The sequence below is a fragment of the Lactuca saligna genome, chromosome 5 (assembly GCF_052625555.1).
Source record: "Lactuca saligna cultivar CGN05327 chromosome 5, ASM5262555v1, whole genome shotgun sequence".
Taxonomy (NCBI): domain Eukaryota; kingdom Viridiplantae; phylum Streptophyta; class Magnoliopsida; order Asterales; family Asteraceae; genus Lactuca; species Lactuca saligna.
The window spans coordinates 235,632,393-235,647,295 of NC_136421.1; the positions used below are offsets into that span (position 1 = coordinate 235,632,393).

At 36.0% G+C, this 14,903-nt stretch overlaps 1 long non-coding RNA gene and 1 other non-coding gene across 2 annotated transcripts; both read left to right on the forward strand.

The window, feature by feature from the left end:
• The first annotated feature begins 73 nt into the window (after positions 1-73).
• On the forward strand, positions 74-14,592 carry LOC144998823 (uncharacterized). The gene is made up of 2 exons (XR_013660446.1): positions 74-514; positions 13,784-14,592. It is a non-coding gene; the product is annotated as an uncharacterized LOC144998823 (long non-coding RNA).
• Positions 8,772-8,878, forward strand: LOC144999010 (small nucleolar RNA R71). The gene has a single exon (XR_013660539.1). It is a non-coding gene; the product is annotated as a small nucleolar RNA R71 (small nucleolar RNA).
• Positions 14,593-14,903: the final 311 nt, after the last annotated feature.

Sequence of the window (14,903 nt, forward strand, 5' to 3'; positions counted from 1 at the left end):
GTCCGCCACCAGGAAATTACATCATTTTCTCCAACACCTTCTCCACCGTCTGTACCCTGTGGTGTAAGAAATTTCGGTATGTTGTTGTCTGTTTCAGTTTTATTATGTTTTTCATTCAATTACATTTCTTTCTAATCCTATCGTCTTTTTGCGCGCTGTCTGAAACGTTTGGGGTTTGAGGATCGACAATTTGCCAACCAAGAAATCAGGATTTTGATTTGTTCGATTTCTGTCGCCAATGACCTCTGCACTCAATTGTCATAAAACGCCTGTAACGAAACGTCTGCAACCTGTTTTGTTAGGAATTTCGGTATGTTGTTGATTGTTTAAATTTTCTAATGATCTTCATTCAATTGCACTTCTTTCTAATCCTATCATGTTTTTGAGCGATGTCTCCAAGTTTTTGGGTTTGACGATCGACAAATTGCCATCCAAGAAATCAAGATTTCGCATTTCTGTCGCCAACCAATTTCCGCCACCAATAAATTGTGCTCTGTTATTGTTTGATATACCGGTATGTCATATATTCTCTCTAATTGATTTTGATTTTCTCTATAATTGCTCTTCGTTGTGATTTGTCCACTTTCATCAATTAGTTTAACATGCATCTCATTCTCTCTTTTGATTGTAATCTCTTTCTCTATTAGTTTGATTGCAAATCTTTCAAACCCGTTCCCCTCATCCCCACATAGTAATCAGAACATTATACTTTTCAGAAACTTCATGCCCCCATATCTGATGAAAAATTAGTGTGGCCATATGACAATTGATGACCCAAACAATAAATTTTTATCATTCATACCCTTTTTTTTTTTTTTTTTTTTTTTAATATTGTACCGTTAACTGTTACACACTCTTACCACTTACTCTTGGACATATAATTTTTTGCAAGTTTTTTCATCCAAATCTCTTCCTCCTGTAAGCAGTTAACAAAATTTCCCAAAATGCCCCTGGAAACCTAAGAATATGAATTGATTAATAAAAGAACAAAAACTCAAATAAAATTTTGACTTGGTAAAGGAAAGCATAGACATGAATTGATACATAAATGCTTTTGATTCCTACACTATAGCAATCGTTGAAAGATTAAAAATACTTTTTGAAATAGTTGTCCAAAAAAAGTAATTAATCCATGTGGTGGTGACATCAAATTAATATACTTGAGACCATATAATTTTTTGCCATTTTTTTCATCCAAAACTCTTCCTCCTATAAACAGTAAAAAAATTCCCAAAATGCCCCTGGATACCTAAAAACTTGAATCGAAAGAACAAAAGCTCAATGAAAATTTTGACATGGTAAAGGCAAAGCATAGACATGAATTGATACATAAATGCTTTTTATTCCTACACCATAGCAATTGTAGAAAAAAGATTAAAAATACTTTTTGAAATAGCTGTCCAAAAAAAATGTAATTATTCCATGTGGTTGGTCTTTTCAACATCACCCACTGGTGGTGACATCAACTTAATATACTTGAGACCATTTAATTTTTTGCAATTTTTTTTCATCCAAGGCTCTACCTCCTGTAAACAGTTAAAAAAGTTCCCAAAATGCCCCTGAATACCTATGAATATGAATCGAATATGAAAGAACAAAAACTCAATGATAATTTTGATTGGTAAAGGCAACCATAGACATGAATTGATACATACATGCATCCACCATAACAACTATAGAAAAAAGATTAAAAATACTTTTTGATATAGTTGTCCAAAAAAAGTAATTAACCTATGTGGATGGTCTTTTCAACATCACTGATGTGCACGAAAGTACCCACTAATTTTAATATTTATAACCTAACAAACTAAGACTAACTATGCACTTATAGGCAGTGTACCTAGTCAGATTACAATATAGCTTAAGTAAGTCGGGTGTCGATCACAGGGAACAGTGTTACTAATTAACCTAATTACTAATAAATTAACCTAATTTATTAACAAATTTAATAAGGGGGTTTTATCTGATTTTGCAAGATCAAATGAACTTAATCAAATTAATAAAAACACACTCTTGCTTAGTTGAATCCACTTCTTCCTTATGGCTAGCTAATGATTATGGGTTATTAAGTTGGGTTTTAGTTATATTAGTAATTTAGTTCTATCTTACCAATAAGTAACTAATTCATGTTAAACCATGTATGTTCACACATAATTAAACACATAACTAATTATGAATGTGAATATGCTATGTAAGATTTGTTGTATAAACGCAATTATGGTCACAATTTACGTTCTCTAGCACAGCTAAGATTTATTTAGCCTAATTACTAACTAAGATTGGTCAATCCTAGCTCTAACAATTTAATATTCACTAAATTATTAGGTAAACAAGTTCATGTAGTTTCATAGTCACTAAGCTACACAGAACATGCAATCTAGCAATTAGATAAGCAAATAATAACATGCTAGGTTATACAAATCAAACACAAACAACTCTTACCAACTCAAATTAATCCATAAACATATAACTATTCATAAGTTCAAAGCTTCATCTAGTTAAGCAAAAGTAGCTAGATTTAGCTTCTCATCATAGTAATTAAACTAGCACAGCTAAAACTAATGAAAAACATGTTTATAATCAACTAAATATAAAACTTTACTTCTTTTGGTGTTGAAATCCCTCTTTCAGGACCTTTCTTCTCTTCTGAAACGTCTCCTGGAACTCCTTTTCTTCTGCCAAAAGTCCCTTTATTCGTAATAATAGGAGAACTTATATAATCCTCAAAAACCTGCGCCACGTCGTGGGCTCCAAGTAAAACGCATCCTTCAAGGAAATCCTCCGCGTCGCAATGTTTATCTACTGGAACACCCGTGCCACGTCGTGGGATGCGCCGCCACATCGTGGATTAAGCTCTTATTATGAAATTATTATTTTCTTGTCTTCCAAGCCTCCCATGTTCCCCATTTTGTCACCTATGGTCCCTCTCTTCGAAAATCCTTTGTATTGACTGAAAATAACAAGTTAAACTCATAAATATCACTATTCTGCACATATTATCAATTTATTAATAAAAATATACTTAAATACTGCCTAAAAATAAGTATAAATATGGCAATATCAAAATACCCCACACTTAAGCTTTGCTTGCCCTCAAGCAAATTTACACTTAATTCTTAATTACTAACACTACACAGAACAATCCAACTCTAGTTCAGCCATTATGCCAAGACCTCAACGCATGCATTTGTGTCTAAAATTTTCCTAAGTACCCCCCCATACTTTAAATACTCACAATCTTCATAAACACTTGCCCACTTTTTCCGAACAATGCTCATTTTATGCAACCCTCCGAATCCATCCTCAGAAAACCTCATAACCTCAAGGTATTTTTAGTTGAGCAACCTAAGCATACATAATCTAGAATTACAATTTTCCGATACCACTATGGAGCTTTCTTTGAATGCTTCACTTTCTGAACATTTTGATCTTCGATTTCTTTGAATTCACACCTTATTTGAATTCATTTATGGTATCTTCAACTTTTTGGATTTCTTCAGAATTTTGATCTTTTGATCTTCACTTTATTTGCTCCAAAATTCTTCAAACTTTTTCGTAATTCTTTCTCTTCTTTTTTTTTTACATGTACCTCTCTTTTTTCGCTCAAAACCTACATGCTTAAGCAGAGGCGCTCAACCTCAACCTTTATTGGTTAATGATAATAATTTTCCTGGTTACATTTCAGGTTTAGGCTGCTAAACATATTGCATCCTTCAAACCGAGCGGGGTTATGTTTTTGTTCCATGATTTCACTAAAATAAGGGAAGCCACAAATGCACTATAACGTATATTGGTTTAACTAAACATTTGAACTTTCACCGGATCATCCCACATAATACTAGCAATTATAGCTTAAATTATTATTACTAGATTCAATTAATAAAAATTTGAATTTTCAAAATTTCCTAGCAATTTACTTTTTCTACCCCTACCCCACACTTATTTCATACAATGCCCTCATTGTATGTATCAAAACAAATCAAAATTAAAGAAAAGGGAGAAAAAGGAACAGACTCCCCTGGAATAGCGGCATGAGCATCTCGAAAAGTGTGGAAAATGCGGAATTGGACTTCCAAAAATAGAAACTCGGTGTAGAACTGGGTGAATATGTAAATAAACCACGAACATGACTCGAACTTCAATTCGTCAAAGTGGGTATTGGTAATGAAAAATATGGCAATGATAAACTGGATCACGTCGTGGCATATATCTGGACACGTCGTGATTCGGGTGTAAACTACGAACACCAAAATGCTGAACTACTACAAACTGCAAGCATGCCACGACGTGGCATAAGGAATTCACGTCGTGGAACTAAGCATCAGTAGAAAATGACTTATTGGCGTTATTTACTCTAGCATCGTTGACCAATGGCTAACTGGTGTCCGACACTTCTATGCAAATATATGTCCCAACTAGAACCTCTCTCCTAATATACCCCATACTTATCTTGAATTGTGGACTCGGACTCACAACTCTAAGCTTCCTTGACTAGACAAACACGACTCGAAAGATAACCGACTATGCTCCTTAGAATTCCAACGCTAATCTGAAAAGTTAGAACAACCCAAAAGAAACAAAAAGTAACATCATAGTTTTAATAAGGTTTTACATTACACACCAAAGTCAAACTAAAAAAATAAAATAAAATAAAATAAAATCAATCATCATCTTGATCTTGTGCTCCACTTGGCCCTGCCTCATCATTTTGCGGACGCCATAACTCCTCCCATGTCGGAAAATAGGGATACTGCGGTGGCATAGCAGGTGGGCGGGTCACACCCAAATGTGAATAAATACCCTCGGTAAGCTGGGTATGGTAAATGGCATGACCCCGTAGATTATCCAAATATGTTCCAACCCGACTCTGAAAAGGGTCGGTGGGCACTCCCTGCACATTCTGTGAAGCAGCACGCTCTCGCTCAACCGCGCCTCTAGCCCGCACATTTCGATGCCTCGGCCTAACGGGTGGTTGCTGTCTCGGCTGCCCCTCCTCTTCCTCGTTATCTATTGGTGGTATCATAAAACAACCCCCGATATTCACCACTGCTCGCATCACACCCAAGATTTGAATGGTCAAGTCGGTATCCGGGAATCGAGTAAGATTCCTCACAAAGTCATGGGTCAAAATATGATATGACCTAGCCAGGCGAGTAACCAAATGCCCCCCAGTAATCGGGCTCCCAGGCCTAGAGTTGGCCGCTTTCTTCCCCATAAACCTTGTCAACATATAAGGCAAATCACAGCAAACCCCCGGGGTAATAAGAGTCCATAAATAAAATAGATTCTGGATGGGGACCTTGTCACCATGATGCTTGTGATTGATTGAAAACGTGATGAGGCGGTGCAAAAATCGGAGAACAGGATTCCGAATTTGTGACTCACTTGAGTCACGAGTGTTGTATTCATGGTTAGAAATGCCCCGCCAAAACTGCACATCCAAGGTACCCGGAGTAAAATTCCGCGCACATCCAAGCAAGAAAGGGATAAAAAACGGAGATTGCGTCTCCACTTCCGTATAGAGCCCCATACGCCAAGCAAATTCCCGAAGGCTACACTCACGATATACACCACCCAAACGAAAAACAAGTGCTCTATTGTAGGTGGCATCAAGGGTGCGTTCTTCGAAACATACGGTAGAGAAAAATTCTACCGATAATTCCCGGTACACGGGTTCTTGAATGGTGAATAAATTCCTCCACCCGTGACAAGTAAACGAAAATTGATCTCCAACATAAGTCTTTGACCAATAACGTCCCAGCTCCGCTACCATGCCCACTCCACCTAGCCATCCCCAATCAATAATCGGGGCTATTGCAAACTCCCTATTATATAACCATCCAAGCCGATTCTCGTAGGTTGTTAACAACGGTCGGGGAATGTTTTGAGGAAACTGGTATAAAGGATGTATGCTTGCGACATCTATCGGGTCTTCTTCCTACGGAACAGCTCGTCGTGGTCCCATTTCTGCAATCAGAACAAACCAAAACAGCAAACAACCAACACATTAAACAGTTTAAATAATTTGACAGAAGTCACGACGTGACCAGGCTGCGCCACGTCGTGGGTCGCGTCGTTCACAGCGTGCTGATCGATCTAATTGCATGCGATTTCTACTAAAATCAATGGTTGGGGTTTGTTCCTATGACCATTAAAGGTATATTTAATCTAAAATCAACCATTAGATTCAACCAATTTCGTGAATCATACAAACCCTAACCATGAAAACTTGAAATTAGAAGAATTACTACAAAATAATAAAGAAAACACGTACCAAATGGATTAATTGGCAAGATCTTGCAAGGAAATTAGAAGTAGAATACGAAATTAGCTGTGGGGTTACAATGTTTCCGTTCGTGCGGCAGCCTCAAGTGGGAATGAGAGTTATCAGTCAAAGGGTTTTAAACAACTGGTCCCCCCTGATTTTTAAAGGCCACGACGTGGCGGGTGATGCCCACGTCGTGGACCTTAAATTGTTGTTTTTGTCAGTCGCGCATTCCCTTTTTCCCACGACGTGGCTGGGCTATGCCCACGTCGTGGAGACTGCCAGATGCAAAAGTCTCAATAATGTTTATCATATTAATTAATTATTTTGCATATCAATCATTATTTAAAGTTCCCTACAGCTAATTTTCTACTAGTTACCGGTTTTTTTTTTAGATGATGAATCGATGTCTTTCCTACTTAAAAAGAAAAGAAAGAAAATTTTAAAAAGAAAATGCAAACCAAACTCAGGTTGCCTCCCGAGAAGCGCTTCTTTTTCTTGGAGTCTTGAGCTGGACTCCGTGCCTTCTACGTTGAATCTTCGGAAGAGTCCTCTACCAAGATCTTTTGTTCCTTGAACCGCCTTTTGTAAGCTTGAATTCTCCTTTTATACGCCTTCTTTGAATTCTCCTTTTTAGCTTTTCCCTTTTCTTCAAGCTTGCGTTTTGTGCCCGTGGTTTCCTCCTTGTACTTTATGTCATTCTCTTCTGCTTTCACCACCGGCTTTGTTACTCTTGAAGTGACCTCCTCTTCATCACTTGTTATTTCCTCATCCTCTTTGCTTACCCAAGAAGGCGGACTCTTGTAGGCTATGACTTCAATCCAATATGGAACAAATGCCTTTGATTTTGTCATTTTGACTTGATGAACTACTTTTATCTCTTCTTCCATAAGCTTTTCCAGTTCTTCTAGTTCATTCTCTTCATTAATTGTGAACACCTCTTCTTTATTTTCTTGAAAGTCATCCTTTATCCCAAAGACTTCTTGTTCATCTCCAACCCTCAAAGTTAGCTTCGACTCGCGGATATTAACAAGGGCACCAACAGTGTTGAGCAATGGCCGTCCTAGGATTATCGGAACATCTGGATCTTCTTTCATGTCCATGACTACAAAGTCTATTGGAAAAATAAATTTTCCAATTCTCACCAAAATATCCTCCACTATGCCTCGGGGTTGTGTCACCGAACGGTTCGCTATGTGAATCTTCATTTTTGTAGCCTTCATCTTCTGAATCTCCAATTTTTGATAAAATGAAAAAGGCATTAAATTAATGCTAGCCCCAGAATCGGCTAAAGCATTAACCTTCATTTTATTCCCAAACTCGCATGGAAGAGTGAGGCGTCCAAGATCCCCCATCTTTTCTGGTGTTTCTCCCAAAACAACTTTTGAAGTTTGTTCACTCAGAATCACTGTAGACTGCTTCTTTAATTGCCTTCGCGTATCTATCAAGTCTTGCAGTAATTTCTGGTTTTCGGAAGCTTTGGATAAGGATTCAACATAGGGAGTATTAATTGGGATCCCTTTCACACGCTTCACAAACTCTAAATGTTCCTTCTCCAGTCGACTAAGTGCTGCGCGGGTGGGAAATGGCATAAGTGGATGATAAGCTGGAATAGGCGCAAAGGGTTTTTGCTCAGACTTGCGCCACGTCGTGGCGAGAGGAGAGTCACGTCGTGGGTTGCCTGGTTCAGCACTTTCTCCATTGTCGATCCTTAATTTCTTGGGCTGTTTCGGTTCTTCTTCCAATGCCTCCAGGAACTCAGATATTGTATCTTCTTCAGTATTGATGGCCATTACGTGAGATTGGGCTTGTACTTCGGGACTCTTCGGGGAAATTTTTTCATGAACTAAAGTTGCTAGTTGACCAAATTGTACTTCAAGGTTATGGATGGAGGCTTGTTGGTTCTTGATCAATGTTTGTTGTTCCATGATAGCGGAATCCGTGGCCTCGTGTCGCTTTTCCGATGCTTCCATAAATTTCATTAAAATGGTCTCTAGGTCGGGTTTCTTCTCGGCTGGTGGCTGCTCCTTTTGATAGAGGCCTCGACCTGTCTGCCTATACTTCTCTTCTTTTTGCTTCCTATATTCTTCATATGGAAGCCACTCCTTCTTCGGTTTCCTCCAGTCCTCTTCAAACTTATCCCCATTAGAGTAGCACACTTGAGCTTTTCTGTTCCCAAATTCATCCACGTTGCAGTCCTTGGTCAAGTGTGGACCATTGCATCGCTCTTATAGCGTGTATCGACTGGTCCATTTGTGTTATCCTGCGATCCATGTTATTCAGCATGGCCATGACAGCTGCAATTTCTTCAGTTTGGGCTCCTCCACCGCCTTTGCTTCCATCCTGCCTCGGGTTATGGTATTCGCGGGAGTGTTTCGCGAATTCTTCAATTAGCTCCTTGACCTCCCTTGGATTTTTCCTTGTCAACGGTCCTTGAGAATCAAGGAGTTGTCTTGTCATCACATTGACCCCATCATAAAAGATTGACATCTCTTGCTGCACATTTAGGTCATGTTGCGGGCAGTTTCTGAGTAAGCCCTTGTACCGCTCCCACGCTTCGTACAGTGACTCCCCCGGCTGTTGCTCAAAGTTGGCTATTGCCTTCTTGAGTTTGGCTATCTTGGATGGCGAGCAAAACTGGTCTAGGAATTGCTCACGCATTTGAGCCCAAGTGGTGATTGTACCCGGTGGGAGTGCTTTTAACCATTCCTTAGCAGTTCCTTTGAAAGTAACGGGCAGCATCCTAAGCAGGACGGTGTTCCTGTTGACATTTGGTACATTGAAGTAATCAGCAATGTCATTGACTTCATCTAGATGCTTAAAAGCATCCTCATGGTCTTTCCCGAAAAATGGGATGTCCTTCAGCGCAGTCAATATGTGTCCCTTCAGCTCGAATGTGGCATTGGCAGGTATTGCGGGTTGGACTAATCCGGGACCCACATCTTCGCGGATCCGCTTCTTTTAAGCTCCCATGGACATTTCTTCAATATTTGCCATCTCGTTCCTTGGCTCGTTCTCGAGTTTACTCGTGTGTTCTTCAAATTCTGGCTCAGTGTCGCTTTCGTACTCGGTTTGCACGGGTGAATGATCCAAATGCTCAAGATTGCTCTCATGCTTCGTTGAGGAACTTGACTCTCCTGTCTTCTTTCCTGATTTCTTAGAGAAGGCTGACTTCAATTCTTGCAAGGGCGTCTTTTTCTTGTGAATTGCAAACTCGGGATCTTCTAGTGGTGGCACCAATGGTGTGTTTGAGCCTCTGGTCATTAACTCCTGCAACTTGCTAAACTAAAACGTAAAACTGGACTAAAATAAGAAAAACTAAAAATGAACTCTCAGATTTCATGTCGTGAGTATACTAAATCTCACGTCGTGAACTCTGTGACAAACAAAACAATAATTAAACTAAGATAAACTAGCAAAATAAATAACCAATTAAGCTTTCTGCAGATTTTATTCCTAAAAAAAAACGATTAATCTAATGCAACTAAATAAACTAATAATCTGCACCGTTCCCCGGCAACGGCGCCAAAAACTTGATGTGCACGAAAGTACCCACTAATTTTAATATTTATAACCTAACAAACTAAGACTAACTATGCACTTATAGGCAGTGTACCTAGTCAGATTACAGTATAGCTTAGGTAAGTCGGGTGTCGATCACAGGGAACGGTGTTACTAATTAACCTAATTACTAATAAATTAACCTAATTTATTAACAAATTTAATAAGGGGGTTTTATCTGATTTTGCAAGATCAAATGAACTTAATCAAATTAATAAAAACACACTCTTGCTTAGTTGAATCCACTTCTTCCTTATGGCTAGCTAATGATTATGGGTTATTAAGTTGGGTTTTAGTTATATTAGTAATTTAGTTCTATCTTACCAATAAATAACTAATTCATGTTAAACCATGTATGTTCACACATAATTAAACACAGAACTAATTATGAATGTGAATATGCTATGTAAGATTTGTTGTATAAACGCAATTATGGTCACAATTTACGTTCTCTAGCACAGCTAAGATTTATTTAGCCTAATTACTAACTAAGATTGGTCAATCCTAGCTCTAACAATTTAATGTTCACTAAATTATTAGGTAAACAAGTTCATGTGGTTTCATAGTCACTAAGCTACACAGAACATGCAATCTAGCAATTAGATAAGCAAATAATAACATGCTAGGTTATACAAATCAAACACAAACAACTCTTACCAACTCAAATTAATCCATAAACATATAACTATTCATAAGTTCAAAGCTTCATCTAGCTAAGCAAAAGTAGCTAGATTTAGCTGCTCATCATAGTAATTAAACTAGCACAACTAAAACTAATGAAAAACATGTTTATAATCAACTAAATATAAAACTTTACTTCTTTTGGTGTTGAAATCCCTCTTTCAGGACCTTTCTTCTCGTCTGAAACGTCTCCTGGAACTCCTTTTCTTCTGCCAAAAGTCCCTTTATTCGTAATAATAGGAGAACTTATATAATCCTCAAAAACCTGCGCCACGTCGTGGCCATATGCGCTACGTCGTGGGCTCCAAGTAAAACGTATCCTTCAAGGAAATCCTCCGCGTCGCAATGTTTATCTACTGGAACACCCGTGCCACGTCGTGGGATGCACCGCCACATCGTGGATTAAGCTCTTATTATGAAATTATTATTTTCTTGTCTTCCAAGCCTCCCATGTTCCCCATTTTGTCACCTCTGGTCCCTCTCTTCGAAAATCCTTTGTATTGACTGAAAATAACAATTTAAACTCATAAATATCACTATTCTACACATATTATCAATTTATTAATAAAAATGTACTTAAATACTGCCTAAAAATAAGTATAAATATGGCAATATCAATCACCCACTGGTGGTGACATCTCATTAATATACTTGAGACCATATCAACATGTATCAACACCTCCTAGGTTTATTATGTTTCTTTTTTCATTTGGAAGTAAAAGTTTCTAATCAAAAGACAACATCTTCATATATTCCAAATAAAAAAAAAAATTAATTACTCTATAGATCTAGGTGTGAAACCCTCCTGTTAATTGTATGGGCCTTACATTTTGTGAAGGATGCATAAGCCCTATATATCTAAATTTCTCCCAAAATGCCCCTGGAGCTGTTTTTTAACTAAATCACAGAAAAACTTTCCAGGTTCTCTATTTTCATGCAAAATTTCTTCAAATCCATTGAAATATCAATTGTAATTTTTTCATCCAAATCTCTGCCTCCTGTCAAGAATACAAACAAAAAACTTCCTAAAATACCCCTGGAACTCTTTTTGTCCCAGATTTGGAATTATCCAACGATACGTTTATATAGGGCCAGTCCAATGTCATAAATCATTCTCCCTAATTGTACTAAATTGAAATCCTTAAAAAAAAAATCAATTTTTACATAATTTTGATGACTATGCCATTTTTTAGAAAAAAAAACAAGGTTATTGGTATTAAACTATGTTGCTGTTATATGGAAAGATATAGAGTACACATTATATCCAAATTTGTCTCAAAATGCCCCTAGAACCGTTTTTTCAACTAAATCACAAAAAAACTTTCCAGGTTCTTTATTTCCATGAAAAATTTCTTCAAATCCTTGAAATATTAATTGTAATTTTTTCATCCAAAGCTCTGCCTCCTGTTTCAAACAAGACCAAAAAAGAAAACTTAAACAATTTAAATAAAAATGATGCAGCAACCACCAGATCACCCTTCTCCTTTGACACCATATTAAGCCTCGGCAAATCTATAATCCATATAATAAAATGTAAATTTCAATTTCCAACACAAATAAGTTTTGACAATAAAAAGATTCAAATTCTAAACTTTACAATTTATAGCAAAACTAAACCTACGATAGCATTATACTAATAAAAAAAAAACTAAATAGAATGGCATTTCAAGATAGGAGTCAATATTACAATGAAACACAAATTCTCAATACATATTTACAAAAATAGTCCATGGGTTTGGACTTTTACCATGTTTTGTCTAAAACTGGAACGAATTACTATTACTTGCAATGATTCAAAATTCCTATACCAAAACATAATCATACTTATATATTTTTCAAACTAAAGGGAATAATATAATTTCAAACTAAAACAAAAATATAAATTTAAGAATTTACAACTTATATGATTAAAAAAAAATGAGCGAAAATTAAATAGATTCTTAACACATGACCATTTTGTAACAAATTGACATGGAAACCCAAAAACTATTTAACGACCAAATCTGTAAAACTATATAAAACCCCCTTGGGAATGAGTATGAAATTCATTGTAAAAGTAATTATAAATTGAAGGTAAAATGGGTTTACAAGTAGTTTATTTTGAAAAAAAAAAGAAAGAAATTATATTACATTTTCACCAAACGACAATAAAGCATTTAACCGTATTTAATAATGCTAGATGTAAAATTTACGTGATAGGTTTTCTATCACAAAGTTTTCAAAACCTTATAAAACTATCTAGCTCATAAACATACAATAAATATGTAAATAAAAAAATATTGTAAAAGGTAAGTTTCTCATTACATTCTATATTACTCATAACCATTACTCAATAAAAAAAAAGTAGATGTCCGATGGAAAGATTTAGATATATTGCAATTTTGTTGATCCTATCCTTCCAACTTCATTCAATCTACTAATAATTTCTAAGATCATACTACATGCCTCTAACAATCAAGTTATATTAATGCATTTTAAAAATTTAGACCGATTTTAGCATTCATTTTTTGCATTGACAAAAATTCCACTGACCATTATTATTTCTTTTTTTTACTTGAATTTTTACCTAAGAAAAGCTGTAAAAACCCTAACCAATATATCTTATGATTTTATATTGCATTTTCACATAACCACATAATGCACTTAATTGTAATTTTTAAAGCTAAATGGTTATATAAAAGTTAATCTAATTAAAAAACAAGTAGTGTTGAACCCATGGTCAACCACAGTCATATAATAATGGATTTTTTACAATCTATTATAAACGGTAAGTGCATTAGATTATCACTATTAGTAAATATTTGATAACTACAAACACTTGAGGAGTTATAATGCTAACTTTCTTCTCTATATCTCAATGATAATATTGACCCGTACTTTTTACTCAAAATAGATGTAACTTTGCTCTTTATATGGTTATATAATTAGGTCAATTATTCACATCGTGAATTTATATAGTATGCAATTGTAATTAAACTTCTAAATAAAATACATGAAACTTTGCAAAGTACTAGATTAGTGTTAATATAAAAATTTTAAATTTTAGTATATAGCCTTTTAAAATTCAACTCTACCATGTATCTTTACAAAAGATTTCATCATCTAATACAATCTAAACAGCCTATTAATCTCTTCTCAAATGTGTTAAAACTACTCCAATAAAAAGTTACTAATCAGAAAATTTTGTTTCAAAAATACTTATTTAAAGTCTAATTTTCCAATTTAAATTCATATAAAGTATGTTAAATGTCGATAACTTTTGGATTTCCATTTCAGTAAATGCTTTCTTCAAATGGCTCCAAAACGACGACATATGGATTCTACTTCCAATACGATAGTACCTTGTCGTTCACGTCGATCACGTAGGAGTTCACTTTTGGAAGAGATACCAACATTGCCTTTTTATTATGACTGTGGGAATTGTACCTGCATATGTGAGTATTGTGGGGCTTTTCTTTTTGTATGATGAGAGAGTATTGTTTTTATCCCGAGCCAATCATCCACGATATACAAAATGTTGTAAGTCGGGTAATGTAGTTCTTCCTTACCCTCTTCGTCCGCCTAATGTGCTTATGCAATTCTACGAAGACGATCACTTCATGCATAACATAAGAGCGTATAATTCCATGTTCTCTATGACGTCTTTTGGTGCAAACGAAGACGACTCAATCAACAAAGGTCGTGCACCATATGTGTTTAAGGTTAGTGGTCAGATATACCATTGGATAGGATCTTTTTATCCTCAAGACGTTCATCAAACCCGTTTTCTCCAATTGTACATGTGTGATACTGAAAATGAGGTTGCTAATAGACTTCATTCGTTTCATGGTGAGGGGGAAGTACTTTTATCTGCAGATGTTGTAGAATCCTTAAGCCATATGTTACATACACATAATGAGTATGTTCGTACATTTAAGATAGCGAAAGAAATAGATCAGTCAATGAATTTAGATTCATATGGTGTATGTTTATTTAATGTTGTACCTGGCAAAAGATATGGGCCACCGGCCCCTAGAAGTTTAGGTTGTATTGTATGTGGTGATGATGTTACTGGGGTTATCTATGACATTGTTGTCTATTCAAAATCTGGGTTACCTCATTGTTTCAGTAAACTTTATCCTACTTACATGCCTTTGTAGTATCTATTACTATGTGTTGTGGTAGTCCTATGTACATATGCAAGTCTACCATTGGCGAATCTATGCATTCCTTCCATAAGAGTATGGTAATCTCCTCCGCACTTGAACTGGTGTTGTCATCAACATTTATTAAAGGAAATAAAGTAGGTAATACGTTTTGGTATGAAGAGATATGTACTTACTTTTCATCACTTAAAGTGATAACCATGAAAGGTTCTTTGTTTTTTTTCGCGATCTTTCATGTCAATGAGTACGCC